This window comes from Lactuca serriola, chromosome 5, assembly GCF_051521515.1.
Source record: "Lactuca serriola cultivar US96UC23 chromosome 5, Lser_US96UC23_V15, whole genome shotgun sequence".
Taxonomy (NCBI): domain Eukaryota; kingdom Viridiplantae; phylum Streptophyta; class Magnoliopsida; order Asterales; family Asteraceae; genus Lactuca; species Lactuca serriola.
This window is the reverse complement of record NC_136412.1, coordinates 195946540-195970099: the sequence shown is the minus strand read 5'-3', so window position 1 is coordinate 195970099 and position 23560 is coordinate 195946540.

The window sequence follows — 23560 nt, the reverse complement described above, 5'->3', positions numbered from 1 at the left end:
AATTAACTAAAAAAATACAAAAAAAAAATCTCGTTTTTTTTTTTTGAAAAATACGTGAAATATTCTAAATAGAATATCATACTGACATATTCTAAAAGATAATTTTAAAATGCAAAAAAAAAATGGAAAAATCTAAAAATTCTTTTTTTAAATATTATTTTCGGAAATTGAATTAACTAAAAAAATAAAAATAATAAAAAAAAATAATAAAAAAATCCTATTTTTTTTGAAAAATACGTGAAATATTCTAAATAGAATATTACACTGTACATATTCTAAAAATAATTTTAAAATGCAAAATAAATGGAAAAATCAAAAAATTCTTTTTTTAAATATTATTTTCGGAACTTGAATTAACTAAAAAAAATTAAAAAATGCGTCTCAAAGTCTCACAAAATTAGGCCGTCTCAAATGAACCTAACCCTATATATATATATATATATATATATATATATATATATATATATATATATATATATATATATATAACAGATTGTCGTATAAAATTAGATAATTGAGGTTTTTTTAATATAAAAATAAATGTGAGGTTTAAACTGTAAACTAACGCAAAATATTGAGATTTTATCATATATATATATATATATATATATATATATATATATATATATATATATATATATATATATATAATCGCTAAATGAAAAAAGAACAATTTTTTTATTTTTTTTAAAATAAAAATATAAAGAATTCAAATTTTTTTTCAATTCAAATAAAATATTTTAAATAATTCGAAACTAATATTTAAAAAAAATCAAGAAAATGCTTTTTTGATGCATAATTATATTTGTTTTTGCATATGCATATTTAAAAAGAAAAGTACATATGCACATGAACATAATTTTTTTTTTCATATTGTTTTTAGCAAATCTCTTCAATATGGATATGCACGTACATATGTAAAATTTGGTGCCAAAATGCATGTAAATAAAAATTTTGATGTACCACTCCCTCAATTTAGTTTTTCATGGATCTTGCATATATATATATATATATATATATATATATATATATATATATATATATATATATATATATATATATATATATATATATAAAATAAAGAAGTCTATCCAAATCAATATGGTTCAAGATAAATCAATTACCTTAAATCATATTCATTTGAAACTCTCAACTTTTCAATTTATGCTAATTAATTGTTTGATTAATTGAAATGTGTCCCTATATAAGAAGATTATTTCATGATTGATTAGTCATAATTAAAGAAAGTGGTGAATGATTAAATATGTTGGGGAAAACTAAATGTGAATTTTGACGACGTTTCAACTCATTTTTTTCTTTTATTAATAAATTGTGATCGTCGAATTTCACTCTCATTCCTCCGTATCTCTTGCTCTCGTCTCCACCTCCTCCGCATGTCTTGCAGCGCGCCTCGCTTTGTCGCGTCCGGGCGATCGTCGTGGTGGGGATATCTCCTAGATATCATCCGGGATCTCATCGTCAGCGGTGTTTAGGTCGATGTTAGTCCGTGCGTCCGACATGTCGACCGAGCTAGAATTGCGAGACCTTTTGGATTGAACCTCCGACGATGTAGGATTTTTATTCCATTTTGGATCCGCTCGCAACAATTCTCATGATTTTTCAAAGTCGAAAACATAACCCATTTCGACCCGATATTGTTCCTTAGCAGATTTGAACAAATCGAAGTCGTTGGTTCCGCTTTGTTGTTGCGCCGTAAGCCGGTTGTAAATACCGTTGAATTTGTTGCACCGCTTAGTTATCATACCCCATTTTCTGCTCAACATGTCATTGTTGCAATACGGATTTTTCTTTAAAATAGCGTGAAACTTGTCGAGTACCGCCCCCCAATAAGCTGCTTTTTTATTCCATTTCCGCGAAGTTCGTTTTTTGAAGTAGCACACCAAGCCACCGTCAAAGCGTATTCCTCCTCCGGTGTCCACCATTGTGGAACGTCTGTATTTTCTGTTTCTACCGCTATTGATTTCTCTTTCGATTTTCCTTTTCCTTTCCCTTTCTTACTACTTCCCGCTTCCACTTGAACTGATGGTTGTGTTGTAGGCGATGGTTGGTTGGTTGTTTGTTGCATCAAACCAAAAGTAGAGAAAAGATTTTATTGTAAATTTGGGTTTTGACCAAATTGATTTTGTTGAACGTAAGGTGAGTTGGGAAATTGCAGTGGCGGTGAAGCAGGATTGAAAACGGCGCCTTGGTATGAGATTTGTGGTAAACCTTTAGACGATAAAAGGTTGCAATAATTTTCATACCCCGCATATCCGAGAGGCGAGGTTGTGTTTGGATTTGATGATGGAGGGGGATGTTTGGGTTTTGCTCCATTTTTTGAAATTTTAAAAGAAAATATGTATATAAGATATAGAGAGAATGAGAGAAAGGTTTATAAAAATTTGAAATAAAATGAGTATATATATATATATATATATATGTGTGTGTGTGTGTGTGTGTGTGTGTGTATATAGGTAAAAAGGTAAAAAAAAATTGAATTTGACCGTTTTCAGACGGTCTAAATGGCAACGGTAATTTTTTGTGCGTTACATTTTGTTTCCATGGCAACAAGAACCGAACGACGAGATGCAAAGAGTTGGGGGGGGGGGGGTGTTCCCCCCGTTACGACGGCGTCGAGGACCGCCACATCACCCTCTTCGTTACTTGTTTTGGCCCATACCGTTCGCTCTGATAATCAAGGTTTGAAATCCTAAAAGCTATTTATGTGGTTTTTCCAATTTCAGTTTATACTCGCATCTTTTTCATCCTACTTTCTTCATATTTCAAGAAAATGTTCATGATTCTCAATTTGGAGATAAAAAGTAAAAAAAGATGAATCTATTTAAACTTATTTGTTATAATTAGTTGATGATATATGCTCTTAATTTTGTGATACCCTAAGTTTTTGTTTGATTAGGTTTTGCCATCAGGTATGTATAATCATAAAAATATAATTATTCATCAATATTTCACTTGAATATAAATGTTTTGAATTTTTTGCCAACATGATGAGGTATTCAATTCGAATTTAATAAAAAAAACGTAAATAATTGAAAATATATTTCAGTTATAGAATCATCCTTATTATTTTATGTTTTATGTTATGTTCTATGGATTTGTTAAAAATGGATACATATGATGCATCCATACGTTAATGATGACTTTCGTATTGGAATATGTGAGTTTACTACTATGTTGTTAAATAATATTAGAATTTGCGACTTACCTATCTTTTTGTCATTTTCCATATGTTTTATGTTATGTTCTAAGGATTTGTAGATAAAAGTAAAAAAGATGAATCTATTTAAACTTATTTGTTATAATTAGTTGATGATATATGCTCTTAATTTTGTGCTACGCTAAGTTTTTATTTGATTATGTTTTGCCATCAGGTATGTATAATCATAAAAATATAATTATTCATCAATATTTCACTCGAATATAAATGTTTTGAATTTTTTGCCAGCATGATGAGGTATTCAATTCGAATTTAATAAAGAAAACGTAAATAAATAAAATATATTTCAGTTATAGATTCATCCTTATTATTTTATGTTTTATGTTATGTTCTAAGGATTTGTTAAAAATGGATACATATGATGCATCCATACGTTGATGATGACTTTCGTATTGGAATATGTGAGTTTACTACTATGTTGTTAAATAATATTAGAATTTGCGACTTACCTATCTTTTTGTCATTTTCCATATGTTTTATGTTATGTTCTAAGGATTTGTAGATAAAAGTAAAAAAGATGAATCTATTTAAACTTATTTGTTATAATTAGTTGATGATATATTCTCTTAATTTTGTGATACCCTAAGTTTTTGTTTGATTAGGTTTTGCCATCAGATATGTATAATCATAAAAATATAATTATTCATCAATATTTCACTCGAGTATAAATGTTTTGAATTTTTTGCCAGCATGATGAGGTATTCAATTCGAATTTAATAAAGAAAACGTAAATAAATGAAAATATATTTCAGTTATAAAATCATCCTTATTATTTTATGTTTTAAGTTATGTTCTAAGGATTTGTTAAAAATGGATACATATGATGCATCCATACGTTAATGATGACTTTCGTATTGGAATATGTGAGTTTACTACTATGTTGTTAAATTATATTAGAATTTGCGACTTACCTATTTTTTTTGTCATTTTCCATATCGTTAGTAGAGACTTTTATAAACATGTGATTATCAATGAAACTGACTAAATAATAGTTTAATTAATTTTTAATGATACGGTATTTTATGTAATGTGTCCGATCGAAAATGACAACGGATGTGCTCTATCAATATTATGGTGAAGATCATAAAATTGAAATCTTTTATCGAGAATATGTACCCAAAAGTTACTTTATAATGAAGTAAAAAAATTACCTTACAAGACAAAATTATTGAATATGTTGTTTGTGATGGGTTTTAGCCATAAGAACTTTCCTATGTGCGCATGCAAAACCCTAATGCTTGGATCTAGGCTTTCTAATTAAACATGCTATTGAATCCAAGACTTCTAATGGCTAATTAGGTTAAATAACAACATTGAAACAGATCTAGAATCATACCTTTGAATTCCTTGTTGACCTTGTTGTCTTGGAGCTTCTAGAGTCACAATTGTCACTCCTCTAATGGCTTACAAACACCAATAGCAAGAAAGATGATTTAGGAGAGAGGAGAGGGGAGGAAATCGGCCAGGGTTTCTATTCTTTTTAAGAAGTCTATTTATACTTGTAGACTCCTTAAGGGTTACAACCTAAACCCTAATTGGATAATCTTCTCTTAAGGCTATCCAAATCCTTTCCATAGATAAGTCATTGGACTATTTTGAAGCTATCCTAGCTTCTAGAATCCGTCCACTATATATCTACAAGGATTTATAGTCTAAAGCTTAACTATCAAACAATTGACAGTTTATACCCCTTTATTTAATTAATATCTTTAAGTCACCAAATTAATTCCAATTAATTCTATGACTTATATTAATCAAATAACAATATATTATTCTTTATATTATTCTCATAATATAGAAATAATATTTACTCTCTCTTAATAAATCATCCTATCAAGTTGCTATGGTGAAGGCAACCCAAAAGGACCATGCACAACCGGGTCAAATACTTGCCTAATATAGTTGCAGCCTTAGACACTATTCCAACAGTCTCCCACTTGGATAAGTCTAGTAACTATATGCACAAGTACAATTCGTTTTGCAATCGTAGCTCTCAAAGACGCTGTCTAACTCTGATCTAATCAATCTTGTCCTTTAGATAAGGGATCATACAATCCTCTGTTAGATATCATGCTGACAATCCTATGGAATAGTTAGTCAAGCATTTAGGTTTCTCGATCTCTGATTTATTTGACATAGAACTTAATCGAACACATCAATTCAGTTCTGACCGGGCCCGACACATAAGTCAAATCAAATCATCGAGCGGCCGAGATATCGCTTTTACCTTCTTAGATAAAAGTTGCAGATAAACTTCGACTTATATGCATTTACTTATTCATTAACCAACTATACACAACAATGCGTTTTATAACACCGAGTTACTGATGCGTTTTCGCATTATCAATGTACAATCAATTAACAAATAACAAACCATATATCTAGGTTTTAAGACTATATGATATTATCGTCTTGCGATCACCCTTTTATATCATATTCCATAAGGTGATTCCAGCAAGCGTGGGTTTGTTCCAATGCTCAAAACTAGTTCATAAGCACTCATGAACGTTGCAGCAACCCTTTGCTATGTCTAACACCATTTAGACAATCTACACACCAATTCATGACAATCTTTATTCATATCTACTTCCAACATATGAACGATTGTGGACAATTTGAACAATTCGATCATTCCTAATAACCTCAATTATTCTGGAAGTCAAAACATGCAAAGTGAAACAATAGTTAAACAATTAACATAAGACAGTAACATTACTCATAAATAAATCTCCTTTATTTAATCATCAAATGTTAATTACATTTATCTATTACACGTTTCTAATACTATCTAATCTATGCTAATATCATCCTTCAGCCCATTACTCCTAGCATGCTGCAAGTGCTTAACCCTACTCAGTCCCTTCGTAAGCGGATCTGCTGGGTTATCTTCTGATGATATCCTCTTCACTACGAGTTTTCCTTCTTCTACACGATGTCTAATGAAGTGATATTTTCTGTCGATATGTCTTGATCTACCATGATCCTTCGGTTCCTTGGTCAAGGCAACCGCTCCTTCGTTATCACAGAAAATCTCCATGGGCTCCTTTATGGTAGGTACGACTCCAAGATCACCGATGAAGTTCTTTAGCCATATTGCCTCCTTCGACGCTTCGCTCGCTGCAATGTACTCTGATTCGCACGCTGAATCAGCTACGGTTTCCGGTTTGGAACTCTTCCATGTCACTGCTCCTCCATTCAGGGTAAAGACCCAGCCCGACTGTGAACGGTAGTTCTCCCTGTCGGTCTGAAAACTGGTGTCACTATACCCTCGCACTTTCAAGTCATCACTCCCTCTGAGGACTAAGAGCCATTCCTTCGTCCTCCGAAGGTACTTAAGGATATTCTTCACCGCAATCCAATGTGCTCTGCCAGGGTTCCCTTGATATCTACTAACCATGCTCAAAGCGAAGGCTACATCAGGGCGAGTACAAGTCATAGCGTACATGATTGAGCCAACTGCGGAAGCGTATGGTACTCGGCTCATTTCTGCTATCTCAGCTTCGGTACTCGGACTTTGAGTCTTACTCAACTTGACATTACTTTGTATGGGTAATTCTCCCTTCTTCGAGTTTTCCATACTAAAACGTTTTAGTACTTTATCCAAGTAAGTATTCTGACTAAGTCCAATTAGTCTCTTACTTCTTTCTCTTACTATCCTTATTCCCAAAATATAAGAAGCCTCTCCGAGGTCCTTCATAGCGAAGCACTTCCCGAGCCAGGACTTAACCTCCTGCAGAGTCAGGATGTCGTTTCCTATGAGTAATATGTCATCGACATATAGAACGAGGAAGCTTACTATACTCCCACTGGCTTTGACATATACACATGACTCATCTTCGCTTCGTACAAATCCAAACTCTTTGACTTTCTCATCGAAGCAAAGATTCCATCTGCGAGATGCTTGCTTAAGTCGATAGATGGACTTCTCAAGCTTACACACTCTATTCGGATGCTTTGGATCCACAAACCCCTCTGGCTGAGTCATGTAAACATCCTCAGCCAACTTTCCGTTAAGGAAAGCGGTCTTGACATCCATTTGCCAAATCTCATAATCATGAAATGCGGCAATTGCTAGCATCACTCTAATAGATTTTATCTTCGCAACTGGTGAGAAGGTCTCATCATAGTCAACTCCGGGAGTTTGAGTAAAGCCCTTCGCAACCAATCACGCTTTATATGTGTGTACGTTTCCATCCACGTCGGTCTTCTTCTTGAAGATCCATTTGCACCCAACGGTCTTACGTCCGGGCACATAATCAACCAAATTCCAAACTTAGTTGTCATACATGGATTGGATCTTGCTATCCATTGCCTCTTTCCACTTCGCAGACTCCGGGCCTGCCATGGATTCCTTATAGCTATTAGGTTCATCAAGATTTATTAGTGTACCATCACTAATATACGTGTCCCCTTCGGTAGTAATATGAAAACCATAAAACTGGGGTAGAACTCTAACTCTATCGGAACGTCTAAGAGGTAAGGACTCGTCAATCGGTTCAACCGGAGTTTCCTCCTCGGGTTGAGTGCCAGCGGTAGAGGTTCCTTCATCTATCGACTCTTGAATCTCTTCAAGCTCGATTTGCCTCCCACTGTCTCCTTGGCCTATGAGTTCTCGCTCTCGGAAAACTCCTCTCCTCGCAACAAAGACAACATTGTCCTTCGGTCTATACAAGAGATATCCAAAGGATTTCTGCGGGTAGCCGATGAAAATACATCGCTCACTTCGAGGTTCGAGCTTGTCGTGAGTATCTCGTCTTACGAAAGCCTCGCAACCCCAAACCTTGATATGTGCCAACGAGGGAGCTTTCCCTGTCCACATCTCGTGAGGTGTTTTGGCAACCTTCTTGGTAGGGACTCGGTTAAGGATATGGGCGGCAGTCTCTAAGGCATACCCCCAAAAAGAGATAGGTAGTGAAGCACGACTCATCATAGAGCGAACCATATCCAATAAGGTTCGATTACGCCTTTCTGCCACACCATTCAACTGCGGTGTCCTAGGAGGCGTCAATTGTGAAACTATTCCACACTCCTTGAGATAATCGTGGAATTCAAGACTTAGGTACTCTCCTCCTCGATCGGATCGAAGCATCTTGATTTTCCTGCCCAATTGATTCTCCAATTCATTCTTGAACTCTTTGAACTTTTCAAAAGTTTCTGAGTTTTGTTTGATTAAATAGATATACCCATATCTACTATAATCATCGGTAAAAGTCACGTAGAAGCCGTTCCCATCCTTCGTGGTTGATCTAAACGGTCCACATACATCGGTATGTATTAAGTCCAATAGACCCTCACCTCTTTCACACGTACTCGTGAAGGGTGATTTAGTCATCTTTCCAAGTAAACAAGACTCGCATGTGTCATCTTCCCTAAGGTCGAATGACTCCAACACTCCATCCTTTTGGAGTTGGGCTATGCGTTTCTTGTTGACATGTCCAAGACGACAATGCCACAAGGATGCTTTATCCATACTAGTGGAAGAATCTATATTCAAAACATCATTTCCTAAGTTATCAACAATCATAACAGTTTCATATATTCCATTACATGGTATAGCTTCAAAGTAAAAGACACCATTTAGATAAGCCAAAATAGAACCATTCTCATTATTAAAAGAAAATCTAAATCCTTGTCTATATAAACCATGAAATGAAATGATGTTTCTAGCCATTTCTGGCGAATAGCAAAAATTGTTCAAATCTAAACACAAATTATTCCTAAGCACTAAAGAATACACTCCAATCTTGGTCACAAGCGACGATCTTCTGTTCCCCATGATTAGATTGATTCTTCCTTGCTCCACATCCCTAATTCTTCTTAGTCCCTGCACATTAGAACAAATGTGGTAACCACAACCAGTATCAAGAACCCAAGAAATAGCATGATTAGAATCGTTATATTTAATTGTGTATATACCTGCGAAGGATGGCTTGATCTTTCCTTCTTTGATTGCTTGCAGGTACTCTGGGCAGCTTCTCTTCCAATGTCCTATCTTGTGGCAGTGGTGGCACTCTGCCTCCTTCGGGTTAGGACAGGGCTTAGCGGGATCAACTTTGGTCCCACTAGAAAGGACAAAGATAAATTAGAATAAGAATCCCTAATTATCACCCAATAAGAAACTTAGGGCTAGGATCCAACAATAACATTTACATACTAGAAAAGGGATGCCGTAATCTAACATGCAAATAAATTGAAGGTAAGTGAATGACAATTCAGTAATTCTCCATCACAAAAACCTAAACTATTACTCCTAAGTGTATTGAGAATTCCTAGGTTCGGATGAGATTCATTGAAACTATTCAATGACATGTTTAAATCTCGATATGCCCCTCTTGTTTGTGACTGGGATACCGAGGATCACAAAGCGGGTGTGAATTACCATGCAAATTCACATGGTGCCTTCATTGTAACGATCACCTATTCGATGTGCCGGTAAACCACACACGCTCCATTGAACTATGATAAACAATGAATCACCCTTTGCCACCTTTGCTTAGAACCAATTAGTGTGCCGGTAAACCACACACGCTCCACTAACTTCTTAGCAAGGGTGCAAAGTGTAATTTAATGGGATTGCATCAATTCACTTTTCCTAAAGTAACTAAGATTGGGAAATTTTAAAATATGTGTAGTTACTTTGTATTACTTATTATACTTTTAATGAGAGGATGAGGTTACCCTATCCTACCCGTTCGGCTAACGACCCTCCACCGATCAAGCAAGCGGTGGGTGTGAGTGTACACCCATTAAGTGCCATTTTATAGGCCGCAACCTTATACCCACCTTATAGATCGGCTTCGTGAATGAGGCATACTAACGGTAAGACTAGCATTTAGTTATACATATATATATTATTCTAGTAATAACATATTAGTATAGGGTTGTATTTTAAACCTTTTAAAATCTAGGGTTTGAAATTTAAATTTTCTAAATTAAAACTTTTAATCACAAAATGTAAATTTCAAAACTTGAGGACAAGTTTTAAACATTTAAAACATGGAGGATCAAATAACAAATAATTCCAATTAACAATTAATTTCCTAATTATCTATATTTGATTTATTCAAGATTTCTTGCAAGATAATTACCAAAATAATTAAAATAATTAATTAATTATCATATAAGGAAATTAAATATTTTATTAGTTGATAAATATCTTTAATTAGATCAATATAATAGTCATATATATCAAAAAATCGGATTAGGGTTGATCTAATATGATTAAGGTAAGTTTCCATAAGACAATTATGAAAAAAAATCCCGAATCTGGCCATTCCTGACGCCTGGACTCGCCGAGTGCACAAAGGGACTCGCCGAGTCAGGCCTACTCGCCGAGTCCACTTTGGAACTCGCCGAGTCCATGACTCAGAAACCAAAAATCGAATTTTGCAGGTTTGTTTCAGTTAATCAAGCAACAATTTAATGAAAACCAAGCTAGGCTCTGATACTACTGATGGGTTTTAGCCATAAGAACTTTCCTATGTGCGCATGCAAAACCCTAATGCTTGGATCTAGGCTTTCTAATTAAACATGATATTGAATCCAAGACTTCTAATGGCTAATTAGGTTAAATAAAAACATTGAAACAGATCTAGAATCATACCTTTGAATTCCTTGTTGACCTTGTTGTCTTGGAGCTTCTAGAGTCACAATTGTCACTCCTCTAATGGCTTACAAACACCAATAGCAAGAAATATGATTTAGGAGAGAGGAGAGGGGAGGAAATCGGCCAGGGTTTCTATGTTTTTTAAGAAGTGCCGATTTCCCTTGCCCATGGGGTCTATTTATACTTGTAGACTCCTTAAGGGTTACAACCTAAACCCTAATTGGATAATCTTCTCTTAAGGCTATCCAAATCCTTTCCATAGATAAGTCATTGGACGATTTTGAAGCTATCCTAGCTTCTAGAATCTGTCCACTATATATCTACAAGGATTTATAGTCTAAAGCTTAACTATCAAACAATTGACAGTTTATACCCCTTTATTTAATTAATCTTTTTAAGTCACCAAATTAATTCCAATTAATTCTATGACTTATATTAATCAAATAACAATATATTATTCTTTATATTATTCTCATAATATAGAAATAATATTTACTCTCTCTTAATAAATCATCCTATCAAGTTGCTATGGTGAAGGCAACCCAAAAGGACCATGCACAACCGGGTCAAATACTTGCCTAATATAGTTGCAGCCTTAGACATTATTCCAACAGTTTGTTTATGTTAGCTTGCAATAGAATGCTATATTTGAAGGTTGATAAAAAAAATAAACGGTCTCAACGGTATTTTATGATATACTAAACTTTAAAACCTATGATTAAAAAACGAGTTAGGTTGTTCAAATTTTAAAATGATAATTAAAAAAATAAACAAAAATGGTCAAAAAAGAAGGTGCTTCACATTGGTTAAGCCAAGTATGAGATGAAAAAAATGAAAATTCCATTTATGAAATTTTGAAAGTAATTGAAAGATTTTGAACATTTCTTATTTATACTATCTGATACGTTTTATTTAATTTACAAACTCAAATCCCAAATACCCTTTAAATCAGTCTACCTCTAAGTGTACACTTTTTATTTTGAAATCTCGATTCCTTAGAGCAATCAATTCATGAATAGAAGCTTCTTATTTGGAACTGCGAGTTTGTTCCGATGACCATAACAACTATAGAGCAATTTCAACAGAAACCATTAAAAGACACTTCTTGTTCATCTACAAAAGCCATGACAAAGACATCAAAAGAAAATTCTTATTCATCTCTAAATACCAAAAACTTTTGGGTTGCCTCATGCACTCTAGATAATGAAAAATGAAAAGAGAAGAGAAGCAAGTGTTTCATAAATAGACAAAATATTTCAATTAAACACTCATTTAAGTAGCATAAGGTTAAATGTTTGGTTGTTTCTAATCAATTTAGCTCAAGATAGATAGCTTATCTTGAACCACATTAATTTGAACGACCTCATTTATAAGAGATAGATAAATATATTTGATCTAGAAAACTAGATCTAACACACACTTCTCATTTTTTTTCATAAAGTGCAAAGATGAAACTCTCTCTTATCTCCCTCCTACCACCGAAAGCCACATCCCACCACCATCGGCGGCACTGCCACCGTGATTGTGACTCTCACCGATGTGTTCTACTACCACTCATGTTTGTCGTCGACCACTAGAAGTCGTTGTTTGCATCATATTTGATATGGAAAACCACCTCTGATTCCACCTAAAACCATATTTTCATATGTTTTTCTCCGATCCCAAATGAAACCACCAAATCTGCTGCCTCTGTACTTTCTATCACACCTATCTCTTCCTCTCTGATATCCGACAAAACACCACTGAATTTGATTTAAACATGATGTGTTTCAGTTTAGATCTACATCATCCTTCTCTGCTTCTTATTGCCGTCATCCTCATCTGACGAGCATCATCAAACGCAACTACTTTATTAACAATGAGGCTTTTAGATATGACGTGTTCCAAGCCAAATCTACGATCTCCGGTGATAGAGCTACGATCTCCGGTGACAAATCTAGGGTTTTTGCCTCTTGATCTACTATTTACTCCTTTATATCTACAAATTTCAGTGAGATTAAGTGACCAAATATAAAATATTTGTCAACCTCAACCACTGTTGTTGCCTTGTCGCTCCTATGAAACATCGTAACCTCGTCTCCATCTCTTTATCTTTGATCTTCGATGAAACACCACTAGATCTGTGCATCAGGTATATCAATTTTTTATTGATTGGTTTTGCTCTAGTTAAGTTGTGAATGTAATGTTTTAATATCTTATTTGTTTTTTTAATATTGGTTTTAACTACTACTAAGTTGTGAATCCAAGTTTGTTTTTATATTTGTTATAATATTTTCATAAAATTGTTATTCACAGTTTATGCTTTAATGTTATTATTGTTGGATTAGTGTCTAAAGCTGTAACTATATTTGGTAAGTACTTGACCCAATTGTGCATGGTCCTTTTGGGTTGCCTTCACCATAGCAACTTGACAGGGTGATTTATATAGAGAGAAGAGATATTATTATTAATGTATTATAAGAATAATATGTTAAAGGAATAATAATATTATTTGATTAATATAAGTCATAAATTAATTAGGAATTAATTTGGTGACTTAAAGAGATTAATTGAAGAAAGGGGTATAAACTGTCAAATGTGTGATAGTTGTATTTTGAGCTAAGAATCCTTATGGATATGGGGTGGACGATTTTAGGGATGTGGATCACCTAGAAATCGTCCAAGGCTTATCTAGAAGGGATATTGGATTGCTTTGAGGCTAAGTTATCCAATTAGGGTTTTAGGGTGAAACCCTAGGAGCTCACAGTATAAATAGACCCTTGGGGTTGTGGAAATCAACTACCTGGTTATTGGAGTAACCCTAGAGCCGATTTCCCTCTTCCTTACCTCTCTCAAATCATTTTCTTGCTAGTTGGTGTTTGTAAGCCATTAGAGGAGTGACAATTGTGACTCTAAGCTCCAAGAAGAAGAAGGTTTCAAGCAAGTAACTCAAGGTATTATTCTAGATCTGTTTTCATATGTTTTGATTGTTAGTTTACATTAGATCTAGCCATGAAAGTCTTGGATATATTGCATGTTCAATTAGAGAAACCTAGATCCAAGCTATAGGGTTGTATGTGCACATAGGAAAGATCGTATGTCTAAAACCCATCAATTATGTTGTAAATTGAACTTCTAAAACCCATCAATTATGTTGTAAATTGAACTTAGAATGTGTGTTTTTATGTTAGTGTTTTCTCAAATAACGTGTATTTAGTTTTTTTTTTAACTGTAAATTGTGATGTTTAATGTTTCAGTTCTTGTTTAATTCCATTAATAGTAGTTTTAACTGTTATTAATAACAAATTTATAACTTTTAAGTTGTGAATGCATAACTTTTTATATGTTTTAAGTTGTGAATTCAAGTTTCTTTTCTTATTTGTTATAATTTTTTCATAGAAATATTGTTCACAATTTAGATTTTTTGGTTGTTATGCTGTGAATTGTATTTAGAATGTGCTATTATATTTGTGTTTTCATAAATAATATGAATCTTGGTTTTTTAAGTTGTGAATTATGATGTTTTAATGTTTCACAAATTTTTTACTTATGTTACTATTAGTTTTAACTATTATTAATAAGAAAATATAAGATTTATGTTGTGAATACATGATTTTTTATTAACTTTAATCTGGGAATACATGATTTTTCTATAAGTCTTAATTTTTTTTAAATCGATATGAATATATTTTTATAAAGCATGCAAGGTGCTTGATTAAACTGTGAATGAGAGTCTTGAAAGACTCTATTAAACTGCGAATTTATGTGGTGCACACTAGGCGTTTGATGAAATACTTCTACATAACAAGTATGTTATTAAGCTGCGAATACTTTGAATGAGAGTCCAAAACTGCTTTATTAAACTATGAAAGAAATTCTTGAAAATTGTTTTTGAATATATAATTTTGAGCATTAAACTGTGAATTTTGTATATTAAGTTGTGAATTTTGTGTATAAAACTATGAATTAACTATATTATATAGTAAATTGATTGTATTAAACTTTGAATTGAATATATTAATTCATGAATTCACTATATTAAGCTGTAAATTTTTATGATTTTGTTTTGCTTCTGAAATATGAGATGAAAGAAGCATTATACACATGTCTATTTTATCTAATTTTGAATAAAGTAGGTAAAATTTGAACAGTGAATATTTATGCAAATAAACTTTGAAAGAATCACTAGCTTATAGCTTATAGATCTAAAAGTATAAATATAAGTTATAAGTTGACAATTTGGTTTTTTATGTATTAAACAGTGAAATTATCATATTAAGTCAGTTCTAATACCATAATCAAACGTTTATAATCATGAAATTATCATTTAGGTCGGAATCAGACCATCAATTTATTCAAATAATAGTATCCTAAGTAGGCAATCTAAAGCATTCTATAATACAATTCATTTAGCACATCAAATCAATTTAGGCATCTTTCCTAAAGTAAGTTAGTGCTTGTGTTAATTCAGGTACTACCAAAAGTAGAGAAGACATACACCTCACGGTCATCTCTTACATTCTAAGTTTAAGTCTAGAAATCCCCAAATATTCCTAGTTCGCTTAAACTAATGCTCTAATACCAACCGTGACATCCCCATTTTTACGGTCATTTTAAAACTTTTTATTTACGTTTATTTAAAACGGAGTTATATATAAATCCGGAATTTGGTCCTGTAAAAGTATTTTTCCGAAAAAATGTTTTTTTCATTGATTTATAAAAGTTTGGGATGTTATAACTGATACAAAACATAAGCATAAACACGCATTATAATATCATAGACTATCAATCTACATCTCCTTGAATATCTCATCAGTCGTGTATCTTTATAATGCTACCTGTGATACAAAGAAGTTGAGTGCGTCAGGTTCGTAAACTTGGTGAGTACATAAGATTTTCAACCAATAAGAATATAGTTAATATGTTTAATTATCAAAAAAATAACCCGATCACCCATCCCCATTTTCTTCATTATTCTTCCCTAAGGATCTATCCTAAGGGTCATCATAGTCATCGTTGTTGACAGTACTGTTACACAGATTTCTCTGTACTACATGTCAATAGGTTTCTTTCTATTTTCATTCATGAGGATCTGTCCTAAGGATCATCTTAATCATTATTGCTGACAATACAGTTACACGGATTTATCTGCAATATGTGTCAGTAGGAAGTAGAGTACATCAAATGGGAACAAAGTCTATCACCTACAGGTTATAAACTAGCTTGTGTTCCAGGAGGCAGTCATTAAATAGTATGGTGATCGTCACCTATACTCTATTAGGTAACTACATCATTGGTTTACTTGCACCATTCCTACATTGTTAGTACACTAGTACCATTTCAAAAATCATGGCATCCTATCATATGCTACAACTTTCATCATACTATGGCATCTTATCTTTACCATTTGTTACCCTATGTATTATATTGATAAAAATACATCTACGATATATATATATATATATATATATATATATATATATATCATATAAAAAGAGTATTTATAATATTTCATCTAACACATAACATCTTTGCACATAAGCACATATAGCATTCAAGTATCTAAATACATTATCTTATCTTTATCCTCAGAATTTGGGTATAACTTTTCCTTGGTACTTTAGCTTTGCCTCTGATGTGACCTGGGTTCATATTACTAAGTTTTAATCTTATATTCCCAGCGACTAATGATAGTCTACATTTCTTACTAATCCTAATGTCTACATCAAGATCTATCAAGTAAGGAACAACCAGGTAGGGTATGTTTGGTATACAGAGTATACTGTTTGGAAATCCCACTTTAAACACCTCACTAAATCCAGCCTAGACATCATCCCCATAAATAGATCAATCATTATAATAACTTGGAATCAATTTATTTATAGATTCACAGAGTCGTAGTAGTCATAAAACCGAGAGCGTGCTTATGGAGAACGCATAAATAAGAATTCAAATGAGGAAGCTATGATTTTTTGAAGTTTCAGCGCAACAGTGCAGACACAAAAATCAAATTTTAGATCGATCAATGGTTTGCCAAAACAGCCTAGCCCGAAGTAGATCAATCAGTATAACTATTCCAAGTCCTTATAGTAATTGGGGATGATGTCTATGACTCTACGAATCTATAAATAATGTGATTCCAAGTCATTATATTGCAAATCACATAAGAAATGCTACCTGCTATGATGTGATTATATCACATTAGAAGAAATATAGAACAACTCATCATACATTAATCTCGTTTATATTGTTTTGGCAAACAAATGACTTGGAATCACTGTTTGGAAATCCCACTTTACGATACGCAGAGTCGTGCTGGTTTAATCGCGAAACTTCGAAAAAGCATAAATTTTTCATACGCAGACTTAGATCTAACTCAGACTTTTGCACGGAAGATACCTTCCTTCATGTTCTGTTGTGATATAATCACATTATAGCAGGTGGCATTTCTAGCTACGGGCTATTGATCCTTAATGACTATGATACTTTTGCCAATTGCTTCAATTATCTTTTCCTTCAATCTGAAGTCAGACACTACATCGAACTTACTTCATAGATTTATCGTATTCAAAATCGATTCGATATGACCACTAAGGTCAAAGTAGAATTCATCTTCTTAGTCATTACCGAAACAAAGGTAATGATGGAAATGAACCAAATGAATTCAAATATTAGTGTCTTGGGTAACCTTGTAACTCTCCGTGATCCAAGTATGAGTCATGTGCTTCTGGTAGTATATGCCTCTACTACATGTCACACCTACTCATAATCCTCCCAAGAATTGCCTCGCAGTCCCTAGGTCATCATAGAATAAAATCACATGGAGTAATATAACATAACTAGGAATTGTATTATTTCTTGAAAATGGTGACATTGTTATTATCATACATCACGCCTTTTACATAGGCTACATAGGATAATACTAACTATATGGCTCCTTGATTCAAGTACTCTCTACAAGCAGTTCTGAATTCCTGCCCTCTTGCTTCGTCATCAAGTATCATATGGTAAGCTCTTGCCTTTGCCTCCGGTGGCACATTCGGCATCGCTGCTTTGTTTCTCTTTGGACAATCCTTCGAAATATTCCCCTTGTATCCACATCCATAACATACTCTTTCATTGTACATACAATCCTTGGAATAGTTGTCGGTCCTTCTACACTTATAGCAGGTCACTTCTTTCTTGCATCTTCTGAAGTGCTTCTTCTTGCATTTCTCACACCACTTGGCTTCACTACTACCTGCATATTTCTTCTTGTTTGCGTCAGACTTCAAGAATCTCCCCTTCTTATCGGATCTTGAAGATCCTTCAAGCTTCCTTTTCTCTTTATTTTCAGCTTTTTCCATACCCTTCTCCCTTATATGGGTCTTTACGTCCCTAGCCGCCCAGATGGTTGCTTTGAGAGTCTTTTCTAGCTTCACCATTGGACCAAAACTCATCGATAATTCACTAGCAAACTTATTGAACTTGTAGATTTTGATAGAAAATAAGTAAGGAACCAACTTCATCTTCTTTCTAAAGGTTGCAGCATACTCGTTCACACTCAGCCTTCCCTTCTTCAGGTTGTAGAATTTATTGTTGATCTCTAAAAGATCTTGTTAAGACCAATATTGCTTCTTCAGCTCTTCCAGAAAGTTTTCCCAATACATCTTTCCTGCTTCTCCCTTTGGCATGGAGTCAGAAAATAACTTCCACTAGCTTAACACTCCAGTCTTCAGTTGTCTGACTATTAAGATAGTCTTCTATCGGTTGCTGCAGTTGCAGCTTTCAAACACCATCTCCATCTCGAAGATCCAGTCTATAACTTCTACTGGTCTCAGACTACCATAAATACTTGGTGGTTTGGCAGCCATAAAGTCCTTGTACTTGCATCCATCTCCTTCAATCTCTATTTCAGGGTTATTCCTCCTAACCACTTGAAGTTCCATACGACTCATTGTCCCACTCTAATTTATTTCCTTAGATTGTTCCTTATTAAGCTTAGGCTACATGACATGCACAGTAAGCCCACTTACATTTTCTCGAATGAGTTGTCTCATTTCTTCCCTCTGTTCGGCTAACAGAGTCGTAATCATCGCCATCATGACAGGGTCAGCTATCGACACAAATCCAGGTGCACGCTCGATTATAGGGGGCTCAGGCTGCTGATTCCCGTAATCGTTTCCTAATCCGCTATGAGTTCTCACCATGACGTTGGTGCACCAAATATGGCATTCAATGTATCGAGACGTGAATATAAATAAGGAAGGTTTAGGCGCATAATTCTCCAATTTACTCCAAAAAAATTATATGGTAGTTCTAATACTATAATTAAACGCTTAGAATCCTAAACACATAAAATTTCCAAATCTAGGTCCGCAACAGACCTATTCAAATAACAGCATCCTAAGTAGGCAATCTAAAGTATGCTATAATACAATTCATTTAGCATGTTAAAGCTATTTAGGCATCTTTCCTAAAGTAAGCTAGTACATGTGTTAATTCTGGTATACTACCTAAAGTGTAGAAGACACACACCTAACGACCATCACTTAGCATTCTAAGTTTAAGTCTAGAAATCCTCAAATATTCCTACTTTGATTAAACTAATGCTTTGATACCTACTGTGACATACTCATTTTTACGACCATTTTAAAACTTTTTATTTATGCTTATTTAAAACATAGTTTATATATAAATACTAAATTTGGTAACGTAAAAGTATTTCCAAAGAAATGTTTTCTTTCATTGATTTATAAAAGCTTGGGATATCATAATTGATACAAAACATAAGCATAAAATAGTGTGGCATAAATTCCACCACCTACGGGTTATAAACCTGCATGTGTTCCACGAGACTATCATCAAATAGTGTGGTGGTCGTCACCTACACTCCATTAGTTGACTACATCATGGGTACACTAGTACCATTCCTACATCTTCAGTACACTTGTACCATTTCTAAAGTTGTGGAATATTATCATTGCCCACGTCTTTCATCATACTATGGCATCTTATCTTTCATCACTCTATGGCATCTTATCTTTCATCATACTATGGCATCTTATCTTTACCCTTCGTTACCCTATGTATTATAGTTATATAATACATATATGGTATATACCATATAAACTTTGTCTTTATAATATTTCATCTAACACATAACATTTTTGCACATAAGCACATATAGCACTCAATTATCTAAATACTTCATATCTATGTGTAAGATTAAAGTAACTATGCACTCTGTAACACCCATAAATTTGAGGATTAACTTTGGGTATAAATCACCTTTTGAGGATTGGACACGACGTGTTGGAGGCACATACGTGGTGTGTTGGAGGCACCAACACGGTGTGTCTAGATAAGAAAATACATGGGATTCATTATGGGCAACACGACGTGTTTCCTCTTGTGTGACAACCTGAAATTTATTCCGTCACTGTAACCCGTTTCTGTCAATAAAACTCGCCTTTATCAAATTGTTCCGTTAACATTTTGGATTAGGTTATTTAAATTGAGACTTTTATTATGGCTTCATAAGTGTCCAAACGCATTAGAAACACGTGAAACACCCTCAGATTCTTTTAAAAGGATTGCTAGTTTACGACCACGTCGGATTACGACAACTTAATTGGGTAAGACCATAAGCTCCGTTTAACGTCGGTATCGGGTAGATTTCCACTGGGCCACAAACTCAAACCCTATATAAGGGTGAGTGGACTTCATTTGAAGCATTTTCCCACTCATAACACTCTCTCTCTCTCTCTCTCACTACTCTCTCTCTACAACTCAAATTTTATCCAAAAACACCCCTTTCAAGCTCCAAATTGGTAAGTGATCTATCCTAGCTTGTTGTTTAGCTTGTTTAGCATGAAAATTCGTGTTTAAATCATCTAAATGTATGAAAATCATGTGTTTACAGCCCTGGAACAGCCCCAAACCGTAAACACCCATAAATGGGGTTTTGAAGCCCCAAAACCCTTCCAAATCACTTCTAGTGCTTAGCTATGACTTAACGACTTGCATGTGTGAGTTTGGAACACCAAAATCTTATCATTTGGGGAGTAAACATGAGTTTACGGCCCAAGAACATTCTTGGACCATAAACCCTCCTTCATAGGCCGTAAACACCATTTAAGGTGTTAAATTGCCCCTTAAACACCTCCTATGGCTTGAGATAATGTCTAGATCCAACCACTATCAAATTAGGGACCTTAAACTTGAATGAAAACATGACCATAAAGGGATTACGGCCGTAAACCCCCAAGGGAATGGTTCTTTGGCCGTAAACTCCCTTAAGGAGTTCAAATGGTGCCCTAACTTCCCCTTATGGCTTGGATTAATGCATAGAACCTTGTATTCTTTCATTTGAGACCCCAAACCATGCAAGAAAGGGACAAGTAAGAGTTTACAGCCGTAAACTCTATGTTTACATCCGTGAACTCCTCAAAGTGATCAAATTGAAGCCTTAGTCACTTCCTATGCCCTAGAATTGAAACTAGCCTAATTCCACAAGTGTTGTAAGACCTTTAAACATCCAAGAACACACCACCCATGATTTTACGGCAGTAAACTCATGGGGATATGGTTATTGGGCCGTAATCTCCTCTAAGAGTTTACTCTTGAAGAGTAAACTCCATAACTAGGCCCTATACCCCCTTAGATGCAACCCGGATCATTCCTAACACTTGAGATAAAGTGTTTTCGCTCCTCGGAGTGTATTATCTTACTTAATTAGTAGTTCAATGTCTAATTAGATACAATTATGTATCTCCTCATGTTACATAGGATCCTCACGCGTGTTCAAGCCCTAAACTGACACTTAGCATCCTACCCGGCATATTTCTCGTCTGTTGAGTTCATACCCCTACACCATTTTCCGTGTTTGTCATATTTTCAGGGGGGAATACAAGCAAAAGTACAAGGAAACTTGTACTCAAAACTTATTACTTTGTATGTTATAGTTACATGTTCAGTATGCTTTTAACACTGAAATCCGTATTAACCAACCGTTTAACTTGCAGAGTTAGTTTTTAAACTAATTGTGAAACTCATTATAAAATGTTATTTTTTATATTTCACAAAGGATTTCATGTATTCATAAAACAGGATTTTCCGCATTATTACTTGTAAATTCATTATTCTTAAGATTGGAGACATGTCCTCTGAAACACTCCACAGAGATACGTGAGTGGAGGACCGCCCCTGTAACCAGAATCTCTTAGAAAGAGAGCGTGACTTGAGTGTATAGATCTATACGGGGCTGACTACCCCGCACCTTGCTGCTAGCTACAATGGGACCGGTAGGTCTACGGGTGACAAAAGTCATAAAATGATACTCGCCTTCTTCTTGCCATATCTAGTTTATCGTATGGTTATAGAACTCGCAACTTAGATAATGGAGATTTACTTTTAAGTAATAAAGAACTTAGTAAATTAATACCCTTAGGAAATTAGTTTACTACCTACTTATTAGTTTTATATACGTGTTAAAATTAACGTACTTTTTAAGGATAACCAGGCTTTCAGGATACTTCATTTAAACGCTACAAGTATGGTAGATACTTGTACACTTCATTCCGAATCGATAACCAACCACCAAATTTTAAGGAAAATAAGGGTTTTTCTTGGGATAACTTAACTTTTCTTAATCAGGTTGTGATATGTGCATAATTAGTTAATTAATTAGCATACATTTTTATTCTTTTTTAACTAATTGTGTGTATAATGTGGACAAAAGGTACTTAATACTGTTTAAATTTTGTTTTCAGTCCAAAATACATGCTTGGGAGTGAAAGGGAACAAGGGGAAGCAATTAGAGACCAAAGAATGAAGATTGAGGGACAAAAGCTTTCTTACTCGGCGAGTACACGAGCCTACTCGGCGAGTACACGAGCCTACTCGGCGAGTCCATTAGAATATTCTAGAAGATAAGTCACGACTCCTGAGTTGAGATGGATAACTAGAACCTACTCGGCGAGTTGGGTCTGGTACTCGCCGAGTACACCCTGTTTTGAGATAGCTATAAAAACTGAGCCTTTATCCGATGGGACTACTTTTCTGGCGTTTTTTGGAGATTCATCTGCAATTGGAGAACCCTGGAAGGCGCTGAGGAACTCTAATCTTCAATCTCTTGAAGAATCAAGGCAACTAGGTTAATCATTCCACTTAGCTTTAGGAATTAAGTATGTTTAGCTTAGTTAAACCTGTTTTTGTGTTTGTTTTTACTGCAACTATGAGCTAAATACGCTTTTGTTTCTGTTTGGGGAATACCAAGTAACTCCTATGGTTTAATTCTTAGCTTTTGATTGATTGTTTATTGGTGATTTATTAAATTAAGTTTGTTAAATAACCTTATGCATTAATCACAACTATTTTGTGTTAATTGGAAGACAATTAAGCTACATGAACATCTCTTAGTTGTTAACCTCATATGTCTATGTGAACACTTAATCATATGCTTAGGAATAATGAATGTGAAACTAAGATTAACAAGATAATGGGTAGATTAATGTGGGAGCTTGTTTGAGAAACCAACAAACAAGAGGTTAATTGAACCACTAATTTGATTATCCACTACAAATCTTATTTAATCCAAATCATTAATCTAGGGAATTAATTAGTTTAAACACTTGATCACCGCTTGAATTAATTGATTGTCTAAGGGTTAGGAGTAATGAACATGAACCTAACCACTATAGTTGGTAGCCAATAGCAATTAATCTATCATAAATTCAAAATAACCATAGGAGTGA